The following is an 18,102-nucleotide window of genomic DNA, read 5'->3' as shown; positions in this document are numbered from 1 at the left end:
AAGACGGGCGACTGGACATGTCGCACGTCATGCAGGTAAGCGGACTGCACGGCGGGGGCTCGTTCCAAGGTAAGTATTTCATAATGAACTAGTATGCGATGCATACTAGCTCATTATGTGTTTCTCTTGCAGGTTACAAAAAGAAAAAAAAAATTTTGGGGGGTTTACAACCTAAATTTTTTAAGAACCCCCTTGGGGGGCTTTGGTGAAATATCAGGGTTCTAAACAGACCCCTGATGTCTCACAAATGTGACAGAGAAAGGGACTGGAGACAGAGATTCCCCAGTCCCTTTCTCTACAGCCAGGCAGCAGGGTGAATCTACATAATACATGGTAATTAGGGTGTGCCCAGTCACACCTTGCACCCCATGTGTGCATGTCTATGCTCAGAACAACCAATAGGAAATGATCTGTCTTGGATTTAATGGCAGTAAACTAATATCTGGTTGGTGGTTATGGTTGCTCTTTACATATCTGAAGGGCCAGAATTGGACAGCCCTGATGTTAGTGATATAGGGTGACAGGAGCCATAAAATAACATTACTGGTGGTGGCGGTCACCTACGTTCAGCAGGTGTGGATGGATAAGGTACAGACAGTCACCATCCTTGTCTGTAGGTCTGGTCAGCAGGTGTGGATGGATAAGGTACAGACAGTCACCATCCTTGTCTGTAGGTCTGGTCAGCAGGTGGGGATGGATAAGGTACAGACAGTCACCATCCTTGTCTGTAGGTCTGGTCAGCAGGTGTGGGTGGATAAGGTACAGACAGTCACCATCCTTGTCTGTAGGTCTGGTCAGCAGGTGTGGATGGATAAGGTACAGACAGTCACCATCCTTGTCTGTAGGTCTGGTCAGCAGGTGTGGATGGATAAGGTACAGACAGTCACCATCCTTGTCTGTAGGTCTGGTCAGCAGGTGTGGGTGGATAAGGTACAGACAGTCACCATCCTTGTCTGTAGGTCTGGTCAGCAGGTGGGGATGGATAAGGTACAGACAGTCACCATCCTTGTCTGTAGGTCACATGGGTGCACTGTGATCCTGGGGGGTCAATGTTTAAGCAGCTGTTGGGTGACGGTAACTGAGCCCCGAGACGCCGCACCAGAAATAGCCGCGACCTTTACCGAGAGCAGCTGCTGACTGCTGGGGCCAGCCGGTGTGTACGAGAGCATGTGCCAGAAAATAGTTACTGCTAAGGAAACTTCTGGGCTTGTACCAGCAACAAAATGTCACCTACATGCAGTATTTTGTATCTAAAGACTATCAAAAGCCAAAAGTAAAATGTAATACATTGCAGCTTACCAGTCTTAAGATGTGGTGGCTGCTTTATTTTTCCTTTTTTCAGGCTTTTTTTTTCACCTGGTGGTCCGGACATGAACACACTTCCTTTCCTAGGGTGACAACACTCACTGTGCTGTATCTATGATGATGCAGTGTTGTCACCCTAGGACAGGACCTCAGAGCACCCTCCCATCTTCTTTTCTCCATAACATAGGGCAAGGGTCCTCAAACTTTCTAAACAAGGGCCAGTTTACTGTACTTTAGGGGGGCAGACTAGGGCCAGTGGGAGGAAAAATGCCCCATTTTTTATGTCAGTGGGAGGAATAGTGCCCCATTTTTTATGTCAGTGGGAGGAATAGTGCCACATTTTTTATGTCAGTGGGAGGAATAGTGCCCCATCATTGGCATCATTGCAAGAAATAGTGCCCCATCATTCGTGTCATTGCAAGTAATAGTGCCCCATCATTGGTGTCAGTGAGAGAAATAGTGACCCATCGCTGGTGTCAGTGGGAAGAATAGTGCCCCATCGTTGGCATCAGTGGGAGGAATTGTGCCCCATCATTGCTATCAGTGGGAGGAATAGTGCCCCATCGTTGGTATCAGTGGGAGGAATAGTGACCCATCGCTGGTGTCAGTGGGAAGAATAGTGCCCCATCGTTGGCAGCAGTGGGAGGAATAGTGCCCCATCGTTGGTATCAGTCGGAGGAATAGTGCCTCATCGTTGGTATCAGTGGGAGAAATAGTGCCCCATCGTTGGTATCAGTGGGAGAAATAGTGCCCCATCGTTGGTATCAGTTGGAGGAATAGTGCCCATCATTGGTGTCAGTGGGAGGAATAGTGCCCCATCGTTGATGTCAGTGGGAGGAATAGTGACCCATTGCTGGTGTCAATGGGAGGAATAGGGCCTCATCATTGGTTTCAGTGGGAGGAATAGTGCCCCATCATTGGTGTCAGTGGGAGGAATAGTGCCCCATCATTGGTTTCAGTGGGAGGAATAGTGCCCCATCATTGGTGCTAGTGGAAGGAATAGTGCCCCATCATTGGTGCCAGTGGGAGGAATAGTGCCCCATCATTGGTGTCAGTGGGAGGAATAGTGCCCCATCATTGGTTTCAGTGGGAGGAATAGTGCCCCATTGTTGGTGCCAGTGGGAGGAATAGTGCCCCATCATTGGTGTCAGTAGGAGGAATAGTGCCCCATCATTGGTGCCAGTGGGAAGAATAGTGCCCCATCATTGGTGCCAGTGGGAAGAATAGTGCCCCATCATTGGTGTCAGTGGGAGGAATAGTGCCCCATCATTGGCAGCAGTGGGAGGAATAGTGCCCCATCATTGTTGTCAGTGGGAGGAATAGTGCCCCATCGTTGCTGTCACTAGGAGGAATAATGCCCCATTGTTGGCAATCATCAGTGGAAGGACTGGTGTCCCATTATTGGTATAAGCGGGAGGAATAGTGCACCATCCTTGGCAGCAGTGGGAGGAATAGTGCCCCATCATTGGTGTAGGTAGGAGGAATAGTGCCCCATCATTGGTGTCAGTAGGAGGAATAGTTCCCCATCGTTGTTGTCAGTAGAAGGAATAGTGCCCCATTGTTGGCATCAGTGGAAGGACTAGTGTCCCATCATTGGCCTCAGTGGGAGAATAGTGCCCCATCGTTGGCAGCAGTGGGAGGAATAATGCCCCATCGTTGGTGTCAGTGAGAGGTATAATGCCCCATCATTGGTGTCAAGGGAAGAAATTGTGCCTTACTGATAGGGACAGTGGGAGGAATAATGCCCCATTGTTGGTGTCAGTGACAGGAATTATGCCTCATTGTTAGTGTCAGTGGATGGAATAGTGCCCCAAGGGCCAGATAAAGAAAAAAAACAAAGGGCCACATCCAGTCCCCGGGAAGCAGTTTGGAGACTGCTGAATTATGGGGAAGGTGTTTTGTAGTTCACAGAAGATAGCTGGGAAAGCTGATTACATAGGTTGATATGTAGGAAGTTCCAAAGACACTATAATTCTGGCAGGATCAGCAAATGTGTTTTCTCTTTCTAAAAAAACAAAATGCCTGACAAAATAAAACAAATGCAGCCACCACATCTAAAGACTGGAAAGCTGAAATATATTACATTTTTCTTCTTGGGTTTAGATACATTTGGTGAAGCTTACAGCCAAGCTGAAGGCATTTCACGGCATACTGCAAGCACAATGGAACATGCAATGTCTTTTCTGCAATAAAATACTTCTACCCACCTGCTTGCAGTTCTCTGCCGCATGTACACTGAGCTGCGCATGCGCGGCTCAGCTTATTAAGCCAGCACGATCCCTGTGTGCCAGGATGGCTGACTTCTGCGCGGAAGTTCTGTCATGCTGTGCCAGCCACTCAGGGCTGCTGATAGGACATTACAACCGGTCCTCCTGTACTGGGCCCAGGTCCCATCAGCTAAACAGGGGGGCCTGGGACAGCATTTATTGACTAAATTAATAAATACATTTTTGTAGACCACACCACCACTCCTACTTGCTTACCAGGACTTAAATCACATTTTTTTGGGCCCCATCAGCTCAATAATGGAACCCAGGAGGTGGGAGCAGAGAAGGGGTTTTTTACTTATATTCAGGGCATAGGAGGATAAAGTCAAAGGCGCTGTTCTGCTGCACCCATCAGAAAGGATAGACGGGGCTCCATGATTTCTAACAGCAGCCCTGCAGCCAATCAAGGTGCCTGAAGACTGGCACCCGGGGAGAAGATGACAGCGCCGGGCAAGGGATCCCTCGCAGACTTCGGACCATTAGACAGGAGGTATTCTGCCTTTAGTTTCGCTTTAGAATGTATCTAAAGCCAAGCCATTTTCCTAGTTTTGGATGTAGGGTGGAAAGGTTCGGAATTGTCAGGTTATATTGCTACCCGTGCCTCTGGTGGGGATTGATTCATTCTCTCCATTTATCCTGGTGACCACAGGGACCGAGAGAGATGGGGGGTCCAAAATTCTAAAGTTGTCACCAGAACAGGAAGTGAGTGAAAACTTCCAGTGGGGACAAGTAAGAGGGGATTTCCCTTCACTTTGGGGGGAGGAGGGGGGGGGGGGAGAGAGAGAGAGAAGGGGAGAGAGAGAAAGGGGAAGGGAGAGAAAGAGGGGGAGGAGAGAGAGAGATGGGAGGGTAGAGAGAGAGAGAGGAGGAGGGGAGAGAGAGAGAGGAGAGAGAGAGAGTAGGGGAAACAGAGAGAGAGGAGAGAGAGGGGGGGGAGAGGGGGAATGAGAGGAGGGGAGAGAGAAAGAGAGAGAGAGGAGGAAAGAGAGAGAGAGAGAGCGATAAAGACAGAGAAAGAGATAGAGAAAGAGAGCGGAGGGGAGAGAGAGAGAGAGAGAGGGGGGAGAGGGGAGATAGAGAAAGAGAGGAGGAGGGGAGAGAGAGAGAGGAGAGGGGAGATAGAGAGAGAGAGGAGGAGGGGAGAGAGGGGGGAAGGGGGAGAGAGAGGAGGGGGGGAGAGAGAGAGGAGGGGAGAGAGAAGAGGAGAGAGAGAGAGGAGGGGGAGAGAGAGGAGGGGAGAGAGAAGAGGAGAGAGAGAGAGGAGGGGGAGAGAGAGAAAGAGAGAGAGAGAAGGGGGAGAGAGAGAGAAGAGAGGGGAGAGAGGGGGAGAGAGAGGAGGGAAAGAGAGAGAAGGGGGGAGAGAGAGAAAGAGAGAGAGAGAGGAGGGAAAGAGAGAGAAGGGGGGAGAGAGAGAAAGAGAGAGAGAGAGGAGGGAAAGAGAGAGAAGGGGAGAGAGAGAAGGAGGGGAGAGAGAGGGGGGGAGAGAGAGGGGGGGAGAGAGAGAAAGAGAGAGAGAGAGGAGGGAAAGAGAGAGAAGGGGAGAGAGAGAGGGGGGGGAGAGAGAGGAGGAGGGGAGAGAGAGGGGGGGAGAGAGAGAGGAGGGGAGAGAGAGAGATGAGGGGAGAGAGATGCGGAGAGAAAAAAGGGGGGGGGAGAAAGAGAGAGAAGGGGAGAGATAGAGAGAGAGAGAAGGGGAGAGAGAGAGAGAGAGAGAGAGAGGGGAGGGGGAGAGAGAGGGAGGATGGGAAAGAGAGAGAGATGAGGGGAGAGAGAGAGAGGGGGGGAGAGAGGAGGGGAGAGAGAGGGGGGGAGAGAGAGAGGAGGGGAGAGAGAGAGAGATGAGGGGAGAGAGAGAGGGGGGGGAGAGGAGGAGGGGAGAGAGAGGGTGAGAGAGAGAGAGGAGGGGAGAGAGAGGGGGAGAGAGAGAGAGGAGGGGAGAGAGAGAGGAGCAGGGGAGAGAGAGGGGGAGAGAGAGAGAGGAGGGGAGAGAGAGAGGGAGGATGGGAGAGAGAGAGAGATGATGGGAGAGAGAGAGAGGGGGGGGAGAGAGAGGAGGAGGGGAGAGAGAGGGTGAGAGAGAGAGAGAGGAGGGGAGAGAGAGGGTGAGAGAGAGAGGAGGGGAGAGAGAGATGTGCTGTCCTTTAGCAGATGTGCAGCAGTGCCATTAATTATCAATGGCAGCACCATGTGGTTTCGTGCGTTTTTTTTTTTTTTTAAAGAACCTGCGGCTTTTTTCTGACTTTCTCACACATAGGACAGCTTGTTGAAATTAATGGGCTGCCCCACACACTACATGCTGGACGTGCCCGCACTCAGTTGCACCTGTATGGTGTGAACCGAGCTTAAAGCGGAGCTCCACCCAAAAGGGGAAGCTCCGCTTGTCTGCCTCCTCCCCCCCCCATCGCTGCCAATTTGGCACCTTTTGGGGGGGGGGGGTGAGCAGGTACCTGGTTTTGACAGGTACCCGCTCCCACTGCTGGCTAAGTTCACCGCGGTGAACTCAGCAGGATCGCCCCCCCCCCCTTCCTTCCCCTGCAGCCAGCCCTTTCACTTTGCGCATGCGCAGTAGGGAACCGGCTGTGAAGTCGCGAGACTTCACTGCCAGTTTCCCTTAGTGGAGTCCGAAGACATCACTGGATTCCTGGACAGGTCACTGTCCTGATATACAGTATTTGTAGCTGCTGACTTTTAATTTTTTTCTGTAGGAGCCTGAAACTCTGCTTTAAGTCTCTTTCTTTTGGTGGTATTTGATCACCTGTGCCATTTTTATTTTTTGCGCTATAAACAAAAAAAGAGCGATAATCCTGGAAAAAAAAAAAATATATATATTTTTCACATTCTGCTATATAACACTCCCCCCAAAAAAATTTAAAAATCAAAATGTTTTCATCCTTTTAGGCCAATTTGTATTCTGCTACATATTTTTGGTATAAAAAAAAAAAATCGCAATAAGCGTATTTTGATTGGTCTGCACAAAAATTATCGCGTCTACAAACTAGGGGAAAGATTTATGTCATTTTTTTTTTTTTTCTACTAGTAATGGCGGCGATCTGCGATTTCAAGCGGGACTGTGACATTGCTGCGGACAGATTGGACCCCTAACTGACATTTTTGACACTTTTGGGGGGACCAGTGACATTACTATAGTAATTAGTGCTATAAATATGCTCTGTTACTGTACTAATGACACTGGCAGGGAAGGGGTGATCAAGGGTTTAATTGTGAGCCTAGGGGAGTGTTTTCTAACTGTAAAGGGGATGGGCTTGTGGAATCAACACAGAGACCTGTGATCCTAAATAGAAGGATCACAGGAGCTCTGTGTTTATTCGATTGAGAACAACTGTCTACTGTGTTTACAACAGCAGACCATCTTTCTCTCTCCACGGGGAACGATCACGGGTGCCGGCAATTGCAGCCGCTGGCTCCGTGGATCTGCTTCCCCGCTGCCTAATGGGGGCGCGCGCGCAAATCGATGTACCTATACGTTGGTTTGTGCAGCCGAGCCAGCCTGCCGCAGTATATCCTGTGGTTATATATTGAACTTATTTGTTTTGACTATAACTTTAATATTTGTAACTTTGAGTTACTTTGTATCTCTTTGTATCTTTGGTGTATTATTTCTGAAATCTACATAGTAAATAAGTACATTGTGACTACATAGACTAAGAAATGACCCATGCCAATGATCTACAGGTCAGGTGTTGTTTTGGAAGACGGAGCTTGACCTTACGAGGATCACTGCCAGAAAAAGGACCCCCCGAGGCATTTGGAAAGGGAACAATGAGGGCCGCCTGGACGGGTCCCCATGCCTTGTTTTGCAGGATTAGACAACCCCGCCAGGAATCTGCTTTGGTCAGCGGAATTAGGAGAAGAGGTGGGAGGCCGACAGACGATGGGGGCTGAGAACCATCATTCACGGCAATTCTTACAAAATAATTGGATTGTAAGCTCTAATGAGCAGGGCCCTCTGATTTCTCTTGTGTTGAATTGTATTGTAGCTGTACTGTCTGCCCTCTGCGCAAACTGTTGGCGCTATATAAATCCTGTATTATAATAATAATAAAAATAATAATATTCTGTTCCTGCAAAGTGTTGGCTGATGGATGTGTGTTTTCACTCATTCTGGCAGCGAAGAGGTTAACCTAACACTTGGTGGTCTGACAGGTAATTATGGCGGCAGCGTGTCATTACGGTAACCAGGCGCCTCTGACTGTGTGAGTCGTCTCACGTACGCTCATACGTAGAATGGGCGAGAATCGCACCCTTCAGCACGCAGCAACAGGAAAAGGGGGGGGGAGGGGCACAGCAAGTGGGGTGAACGTGAGCGATTATGTCATAAGGAGAAAAATGTAGTGACCCATACCAGCCAATCAGAAATCATTTCTCTGACTACGCAGTGCAGGTCAAGGTTAGAATGTGATTGTTGAACTCCTGGTCCTGCAATGGCCTATTAATAGTGGAGTCTCGTACTGTGTTACCAGGGCCGGTGGAAGGATTTTTGCCGCCCAAGGCAACGAAAAATTGCTGCCCCCCCCCCCCCCCAGGAAAACATATTCCTGGCACTGCAGGACCCTGTAGTGCCCGTCTCCCTCCCAGCCCCCATCCCAAGTTGCTGAAGGGGTTAAAACCCCTTCAGTAACTTACCACGGTGCAGGAACGGGCTACGTCTACTTTCCTCGCTGACGTCGGTGGGGGAGACCTAATGCGCATGCACAGCAATGGCCGCGCACACGCAATAGACCTCCCCATAGGAAAGCATTTTTCAATGCTTTCCTATGGGGATTTCGGTGACGCTGGAGGTCCTCATCCTGATTCCGGGTGCAGGATGCCGGCACCCCCTGCTAAGTTGCGCTCTAGGTGGCTGCCTAGGTCACCTTACAGGTAGCGCCGGCCCTGTGTGTTACCCATCGAACAATGCAGGAAGTTGAGAGTTGAAGTAATCCCCTTTATTAGCTAGCTTACATTAATAAATATGCCAGTTTTCGGGGCCCCTTGGATCCCTTCCTCAGGATTTTTACAATTGCATAAGGACTGAAGAAGGGATCTAAGGCTTGCATCTTTACGTGTACATTCATTCTGTGACAATGGGGCAAAAGAATAAATGTTATTAGTTTATTTCCTGTACTGGTCGAATGTTTTTTTTGAATTGTTTTTTAATTGATTTAAATTGATTTAATTGATTTAAAACTGAAGATACGGCATTTGGCCACTGGATGGCACTAGGAAGCTCCTATGGTTCTTAACACCATCTAGTGGCTAAATGCAGTATTTTCCATTTTAAATCAATGAAAAATATTCACAGGACAATTTAAAGTTTTTGTTTTTTTTTGCCCCATTAGCACATAACAATGCACTTTCACTGGGTAAATTGCTATGCAGTTTTTCTTTAAATATATTCCTTAAACTCCATACTTATTGCAATATCCTATGAAGCAAGCCTGTGGTAAATTGAAGAAGATTTTCTGAGCTACTGTATAGCAAAGGATTACTTCATCCTACAAATAATCATTAAAGAAAAGTTACATTATGCAAAAGGTCAATGTGTTCAAATCAAATGTGTAGAAAAAAATATCTCTAGCCTATTTCAGCTGATTTGGGCAAAAGGAGGCTGAAACGAGAACTGCAGAAAGAAAACCTCTCCAGCATCTACCATAAAGCTGAACTACCGATTTTAAGTAGACTTAGGCTGGCCATACACTATACAATTTTCTTGTTCAACTTTCCTTTAGATTTACCAAAACCATGTAATATAGGGTCAAACCTAAACACTTTCAATTTGTATGTGGTCAGGCAGGCCCTTGCACTACATAGTTTAAGCTAAATCTAAAGGAAATTGAATAAGAAAATTGTATAGTGTATGGCCAGCCTTACTCTATATACATACTTTTGGATAATCCTAAACACAATCACTGACCCTTTAAATAAATCAGATTATCTATTAAAGCCCAGCTTTAGACAAAACCTTTTTTTTTTTATTGTCTTGGACAGAGTAGGAGAAGATTATAATCTCTGTAAGGATTTTATTGAAAGACTGCGAAATTAGGTGGTGGACACTGGTGTAGGTGGTTTTTCCAAAGTGGGCACCTCTATGGTGCTGTTGTGGGGTTCTGCAGTTTCTTTTGGGTTCTTGGCAGATTACCAAGAACCTCAACTTCATAGAGAGAGAAGGTGGTGGACTGCTTGACTAGATAAAGGTGGCTATTTTTGTGCAATATCTTTTTCTTGGCACCTCTCTAGTGCCACAGTGGGGTTCTGCTGCTTCCTTTTGGGTTCTTGGAAGACTACCAGGAACCTCAACTTTATAGAAATATGGGGTGGTTGAGTGCTGGACCTACTGGTAGCTGTCTATGCCAATAGGCACCTCTCTTGTGTCGTTGTGGGGGTCCAATCCCTTTTTTAGGTTCTGTAAAGACCACTGAGAACATCAACTTCAATGACAGAGGAGGTTGTGGAGTCCTGGACTTGGGCTAAATTGCTACTACAAGCAAGCGTAATAGGTTTTTGGAAGCTAGTTTTCTATTAGCCCTGATGAAGGGCTTTCAAGACTACCAAGAACATCATCTTTATAGAGGAGGTGGTGGAGTGCTGGACCAGGTATAGGTGGCTATTCCGTTCTGTTGCAATATCTTTTTGTTGGTACCTCTCTAGTGCTGCAGTTGGGTTTTGCTGCTTCCTTTTGGGCTCTTGGAAGACTACCAAGAACATCAACTTTATAGGGATATGAGTTTGTGGAGTGCTGGACCTATTGAGATGACTATTCCAATAGGCACCTCTCTTGTGTCCTTGTGGGGGTTCAGTCCCATTCTTTGGGTTCTGGGAAGACTACTGAGAACATCAACTTTAATGACAGAGGAGGTTGTGGAGTGCTGGACTTGGGCTAAGTTGCTACTACAAGCAAGCGTAATAGCTTTTTGGAAGCTAGTTTTCTATTAGCCCTGATGAAAGGCTTTCAAGACTACCAAGAACATCATCTTTATAGAGAGAGGAGGTGGTGAAGTGTTGGACCAGGTATAGGTGGCTATTCCGATCTGGTGCAACATCTTTTTGTTGGTACCTCTCTAGTGCTGCAGTGGGGTTCTGCTGCTTCATTTTGGGCTCTTGGAAGACTACCAAGAACATCAACTTTATAGGGATATGAGTTTGTGGAGTGCTGGGCCTATTGAGATGACTATTCCAATAGGCACCTCTCTTGTGTCCTTGTGGGGGTCCAGTTCCTTTCTTTGGGTTCTGGGAAGACTACTGAGAACATCAACTTCAATGAGAGAGCCAATGGCAGAGTACTGGACTTGGTCTAAATTGTTACTCCAAGCAAGCGTAATAGGTTTTTGGAAGCTAGTTTTTTATTAACCCTGATGAAGGGCTTTGAAGACTTCCAAGAACATCATCTTTATAGAGAGAGGAGGTGGTGGAATGCTGGACCAGGTATAGGTGGCTATTCCGATCTGTTGCAATATCTTTTTGTTGGTACCTCTCTAGTGCTGCAGTGGGGTTCTGCTGCTTACTTTTGGGCTCTTGGAAGACTACCAAGAACATCAACTTTGTAGGGATATGAGTTTGTGGAGTGCTGGACCTATTGAGATGACTATTTCAATAGGCACCTCTCTTGTGTACTTGTGGGGGTCCAGTCCCTTTCTTTGGGTGCAACTTTTTGAAAGCCATGCAAGACCCCTTCGTCAGGCATGTCCAAAACTTTGCACTCTTTGTTGATGTGATCATTCTCCAATAAAAAAACATTTGGACTTAATCTGAAGATCTATGGTGTGCTAGCAATTATCTACAGTTACTGTGCATGTTCCAGCTCCCAGCTGGAGGTTGCTGCAGCACCCAACACTTTAGAGCTCATTCCAGGAACATGTGCAATGGGAATATGGACGATTTCTTGTGGGGGTCCAGTCCCTTCCGTTGGGTTCTGGGAAGACTACTGGGAACATCAACTTCATAGAGAGAGGAGGTGGTGGAATGCTAGACTTGGTCTAAGTTGCTATTACAATCAAGTGTAATAGGTTTTTGGAAGCCAGTTTTCTATTAGCCCTGATAAACGGGGTCCCTTATTGCATTGGGGTAATGACATGCAAAGCAGTAATGCATGTTATATGTGTAGGGGCATGTTGTGTGCATTGATGGATGTTGGTCGATGGAATTGTAAAAAGACCCTTAACCTGACAGAGGTTCTAACCCTTCCCAGCTCTATCCAAAACTAACAAAATTAATAACTTTGGCTGAAGTTGGGATTTTAGATGCCAGTTTGATAACAGACTATGATATAAGCCCAGGGAGTGGCATGGTGTGATCTGAAGGGCGCAGTTTGTTTAGCACTCAGCCCAGGTGTCTGGCTGCTCGCCCAATGTTCCCGCTCACTCACCCGATATAACTGTTCAATGCAAACATCAGCAGCATGAACAATTAAGGGGGTGATGTTTAATGTGCTCACTTCCTGGAATCAGCAGATTTGGCGTTATGATATTAACCTACTGGGGCTGCCAAGACACATTGGTAGAGTCAGACAATTTATTAAAAATATTAAAATGTTAGTTCTAAAATAAACTAAGTGTAATTCTCATCCCATTATTCATCATCACTGCAACCATTCCTTCCAGGGGAGGACTGGGCCAGGGGGCTGGGGGCTATTGCCCCCTGGGCCACTCTGATGGCCCATAAAAAGGCTGCACCGCTTCTGCCACAGACACGCCTAATGTATCCCTGGTGAAGATAAGTAAAAAGTCTCCATCGCTGACCTACTGAGTGCAGGATAAAGACAAGGACAGAGCGTGGGCCCCCCCCCCCCCCCCATCCCCAGCATGGATGGTGTAAACTGTGTCTGAGCAGAGGCCAGTTCCATGCACCAATGGAGACTCTCCTCCCACGGCCAGCCCCGATCAAGCTGTCCCAGCTCCCTCCAGCCACCTCCTGCTGGCCAGGTAAGGAACCCAGATTCGGCCAGTGAGTAGAGAGTACCTGGAGCTGAGCTTCAGTCTGGAATGGGGGTCAGGAGGAGACCGGGAAGAGGGATCGTGGGCGCCGAGCTCATTCGCTGCATCATGGGCTTCTGGTTTGTACTTGCCCCCTGGGCCAAAGGTTGCCAGTCAGCCCCTGATTCCTTCTGGTTGCTGACGTCCTTGTCTTTGGCCCCCAATTTCAGGGTTCTTTCACACCTAGTGCATTCAGCTGCAGTGATCAGAGTTGACCAATGCAGACTCAATGCAAGTAACATACTATACTATTACCATTTCTGTCCTATGCCCAGCTCACACCAAAGCATTGCCCTGGTGGGAAAAATGCGATCATGTTTAAGTATTTTTTTGCAGCGAAGGGCACAAAAAGTGTTACGATGTATGTCCTTTAGATTGTAAGCTCCATAAGCAAGGACCTCCGATTCCTTCTTTATTGAACTGTATTGTAATTGTACTGCCTCCCTTTACACTGTAAACATAGGAGTACGGGGTGTGCCAGTGGTGCCTGGGCACACCCTAATCACCCTGTGCGATGATGAATTCCCTTGCTTCCTGACGCCCCCTGTGTCCCCAGGATGGATCAATGGACACTGAGTGATCTGTATTGCTCCTGTGTTCATTCTTTACTGAAGCATAGTAAACTATTTACTCCATTTGTGAATGAACAGGAAGCCACTCAGCACAGAGCACTTCCTATTTGTTTACTGTCCAGTGCAGCTGAGGCTGCAGAAAAAGGGACTGAGGAAGCTCTGTCCTCAGTTCCTTTCCCTCTGTTTAGACCCTTGATATTTCACCCACCAAAGCCCCCCAACCGGGCTCCTAAACAAAATTGTAAAAAAAAAAAAAAGTAAAAAAAGTTAAAAGTTGTTAAGTTAAAACTTTAAAAGTTAAAAGTTAAGTTAACCTAAAGTGTAAAAAAAAGTAAAAATAAAAACTACTGACACCAATCTCTGCTCTGCTGACACCGTCCAGTGCTCTACTGATATACACGCATATGTGTTTGTGCTCTGGGGTGCACACCCTAATGCAATAGGCTGCGCACACCAATGATTGAAAAGCGCTGTGTAAACTGTTATATACAGTAAGTATATAAATCCTGTATAATAATAATATTAATAATGTAAGCGCATCCCAACTTACTGCCACAATATAGAGTTAGATAAGCAATTAAAAAAAAGGAAGGTTAAAAAAGCAAGCACGGCAATGTGTTCTAACAACGCATTGTAGCGCCAGTTTACCTTGCCCGTCAGCACACATGCATTATGCGCATGATAATATGCGCTGAGTGGTGTGAACGCAGGTCACTGGTTCTAGCACCCATTCCTCAAACTGATCACATGGTCTGTACCAGTGATGGCAAACCTTGGCACCCCTGATGTTTTGGAACTACATTTCCCATGATGCTCATGCACTCTGCAGTGTAGTTGAGCATCATGGGAAATGTAGTTCCAAAACATCTGGGGTGCCAAGGTTCGTCATCACTGGTCTATACATACTGCTGTATGATAAGGAGGTTCGGGACTATGCAGCAAAAACATGGCCAATAGAGCAACCAGTAAGCAATTCAGACCAAACAAAGCCAGTAGGGTTTAAAGGGAATCTACTGGATTGAGTTGGAGTTGGTTCAACAAAACGGAAAGAAATCCAGCACACAATTGGAGCTGCTTCTCTCCACGGGGAGCGATCGCTGGTGCCCGGCGGCAATCGCGGCCACCAGCCCCGTGAATCAGCTTCTCTTTTAAATGTACAAAGAGTTTCTGTACAAATGTACATTCAAAAATCTACTAGTGTATGGCAAGCGTTAAAGCCAATCACTATGTGATCTTTTTACCATCCCCCATTGTTAGATAAGAACATGTGTCCTAGTGTCTGGGCTTTATAAAAAAAGCAGATTTTTACCTGATTTCACAGCGCCTCCCAGCGCTCACGTGACTCCCAGCTCTCTCCTCTCCTCACCTGACGGACCCAGCGGGCGGGGCTGAGAAATCCCGCTGTCATCCGGGGAGATGGGGAGGAGAGAAGGAGACAGCAGAGGAGTCGCCAGGAGGCGCTGTGAAATCAGTTAGAAATCGGCTTTTGTTTTTTATAAAGCACAGACACTAGGACACATGTTCTCATCTAACAATGGGGATGGTATAAAAATCACAGTTTTGTAGCAGCAGGGAGGGGATCGGCGCTAGTGAGAGCTGACAGGCAGGGAGGGGCGGGGGGAGGAGGACAGAGGGAGACAGGAGAGCTGCAGATAGCAGCAGATGACCAGGGCTGGGACAAGGGGTGGTCAGAGGGGGGGGGGGGCTGCCCTGGGCACTGTGGTATCATGTGAGGTTTGGGGGCACCACAACGAGAATACAGGGTAGGTGATTTGTGCTGGAGGGGGAAATTTGGGGGGTGGCAAGAGGGTAAGTATTGTTCTAGGAAGGGGAATCTTGGGGGGAGGGGTGCTTAAAGTGTTGATTTAGGGGGATTTGTGATTGGAGGAGGGATGTGGGGATGATGATTTGTGCCGGGAGGGGGGGACTGGAGTATAAGAGAGAAGATGTATACTCGGAAGGGAAATTTTAGGGGTAGAAGATTTGTGCTAAAAGGGGAGATTTTGGGGGGATGGGGGGGGGGGCAAAGATTTGCCCTAAATGGGGTTATTCAAGCAGGGGGGGAGGGCTCCATACTCGGAGGAGGGGGAATTTATGTTCAGGAAGTAAATTCGTGCTTGGTTTCTTTGGGGGGGGGGGGGGTATTTGCTGACACATAACGCTCATACATCCTTTTTCTTTTTTTTTTTGGGGGGGCGCAGTTTGGTATGTTCGCCCTGGACAACCTTTTCCCAGCACTGCGGATGACAGAGGCTTGTAAACTGACCACACTGTCAGGACTCAGCAGCCATGATAAACCATGGTCAGTTTACAGGGGAGGGCAGAACTAGGCAGGATCAGCCAAGGTATTGCAGGTGATAGAAGAGGCCAAATTACACAGCAAAGCACTGTGCTGTATAACATGCTTTAAGGGAACAGGATCCATTATTTTTTTAGGGTAACAAATACACTTTAATATCTGACCAGCACAAAAAATAAAAAAAATAATAATAATAAACAAAAAAGAAAGCAGAAAAAAAGGGGGGGCAGACTCAATGGACCGCTTGATCTTTTTCCTGCCTTCACTTTTCTATGTTATTACCTCTCTCCCTCTCTTTCTCTATCTATCTATCTATCTATCTATCTATCTATCTATCTATCTATCTATCTATCTATCTATCTATCTATCTATCTATCTATCTATCTATCTATCTAGCTATCTATCTAGCTATCTATCTATCTAGCTATCTATCTAGCTATCTATGGATATATATATATATATATATATATATATATACATACAGTGTATATATATATATATATATATATATATAAGTCTGTAACAAGCATTACAAAATATAAAATATGATCATAAAATAAAAATAAATAAATAAAAGATAATAAAAAAAGGGGGGAGCAGACTCAATCTATCTATCTATCTGTATATATATATATATATATATATATATATATATATATATATATATATATATATATATATTTAAAGTCTGTAACAAGCATTACAAATATAAAATATGATCATAAAATAAAAATAAATAAATAAAAGATAATAAAAAAAGGGGGGAGCAGACTCAATCTATCTATCTGTATATATATATATATATATATATATATATATATATATATATATATATATATATATATATTTAAAGTCTGTAACAAGCATTACAAATATAAAATATGATCATAAAATAAAGGTAAATAAATAACTAAAAAATAATATTAATAAACAATAAAGCAAGAAAAAAAAGGAGGGGCAGACTCAATGGACCACTTGATCTTTTTTTCTGACTTCACTTTTCTATGTTTTCTCTATCTCACTCCCTCTCTTTCTATCTATCTCTCTGGGAATAAAGCAGAAATAAAAATAAAAAAATAAATAAATAAAAGATACAAGTCTTGTGATGTAACAATCACATAGACATTCTGTGGGTATATAATATGTGAAATAAAAATCACATTGTTGCAACTAAAACTAGAGATCTAAGAAGCCATGAAAACTCCAAATTTCCCCTTTTGGGTATGCTGACATTGAATGATTGGAGAAGATATGTACTGTGAAGCACATGCAATGCTGAACCTCTATGAATGCATGCGCACATCACTCTCAGTTACTTAAAAAGTATAAAGGACGATGGTTCTTTTTTAAAAAATTTTGAATTAAAATTGCTACACAATAATGTGATTTTCTGTGCAGTTCTGTTAGTGGAGAACACAAGGACCCCCTCCATATAAAATGCCCCCCATTCTAGGAGGGTCCCCTTACCTGGGTGCTCAGTGGAAGCGGACAGGTACGTCGATGACTCGGCTCTGAGTGACCGCACTGTCTGCGCTGGGTGGCTTATAAAGGCAGCTGTCCTGGCATACACTGAATGCCACTGACCTTCAGGGACAACCCCTGACCTTTTCCCTCCCGGGTAAATATAGCATCCCTGTCCTCGGTATGTGTAACCGGATAGAGAGTGACATTCACAGGACACTGTGGCATATTCTTCAAGGTGAAGGGACAGAATGGAATACGCAACACTCTGGATGATATAACCAAAGAGAAGATGGAAGAAATCCCAATCTATGAGGAATAATATGGGGGAAAATATCTCTCTGATCTTTAACCACTTCAGCCCCAGAAGATTTACCCCCTTCATGACCAGGCCATTTTTTTGCAATTCGGCACTGCGTTACTTTAACTGACAATTGCGCGGTCGTACGACGCTGTCCCCTAATAAAATTGATGTCCTTTTTCCCCACAAATAGAGCTTTTTTTGGTGGTATTTGATCACCTCTGCAGTTTTTGTTTATTGCGCTATAAAAAAAAAAAAATAATAAGATTTTTTACTTTTTGCTATAAAACATATCTAATAAAAAACATGGAAAAAATCGAATTTCTTCATCAGTTTAGGCCAATATGCATTCTGCTATGTTTTTGGTTGGGGTCCTTTCACACAGGCTTTCTGCCTGGCGGACTCCGTTTTGCTCAGCGGGGATCGATCCGCCAATCCCCGCTAGGCAGGCAGGGCCATCTTACTGAATGGGCATTTGCCCGGGGGCCCCACTTGCCTGGGGAGCCCCATCTGCCCAGTGACCCAGCCCGAGCCAAGCATTAGTCCTAATTCCCGTGTGCATCCCGCCGCCGAACTTAGCAGGTGGCAAGCTCCTGTCGGCCCTGCGCTGCTGTCAGGCCACTTGGGCTGTGCAGGGGGAGCCCACAACTGCAAGAATGGCTGTCCGCCTCCACGGGAACAGACACACACAGGACAGTCAAGCCTGACTCCCCTCCATGTGTGTGTTCACCGGACCTAGCCGCCCAACTTGGAAGCTGTCAATAGCCTGGCACTGCTTTACCAATAAATATCGCCATATTGATATTTTGCATTTTCATTCTCGTGGGTGATTGTGTAGGCGGGGCCCCAGTGCACTGCATTGCCCGGGGACCTATAATGCTCTGAAGATGGCACTGTAGGCAGGCGGATGAAAGGTCCATCTCCACTT

At 46.1% G+C, this 18,102-nt stretch overlaps 1 protein-coding gene across 1 annotated transcript in view; it reads right to left on the bottom strand.

Annotated features, from left to right (window-relative positions):
* Positions 1–17,023, bottom strand: part of ALDOA (aldolase, fructose-bisphosphate A) — a 45,775-nt gene extending 28,752 nt beyond the window's left edge. Inside the window, exon 1 of the mRNA XM_082261160.1 lies at positions 16,880–17,023. The gene's annotated coding sequence lies outside the window, so the exon portion shown is untranslated. The remainder of the gene's footprint in view (positions 1–16,879) is intronic.
* Positions 17,024–18,102: the final 1,079 nt, after the last annotated feature.

The sequence above is a fragment of the Pelophylax lessonae genome, assembly GCF_965119305.1.
Source record: "Pelophylax lessonae genome assembly, chromosome: 6".
Lineage (NCBI taxonomy): Eukaryota > Metazoa > Chordata > Amphibia > Anura > Ranidae > Pelophylax > Pelophylax lessonae.
This window is presented reverse-complemented; position numbering and strand designations above follow the sequence as displayed.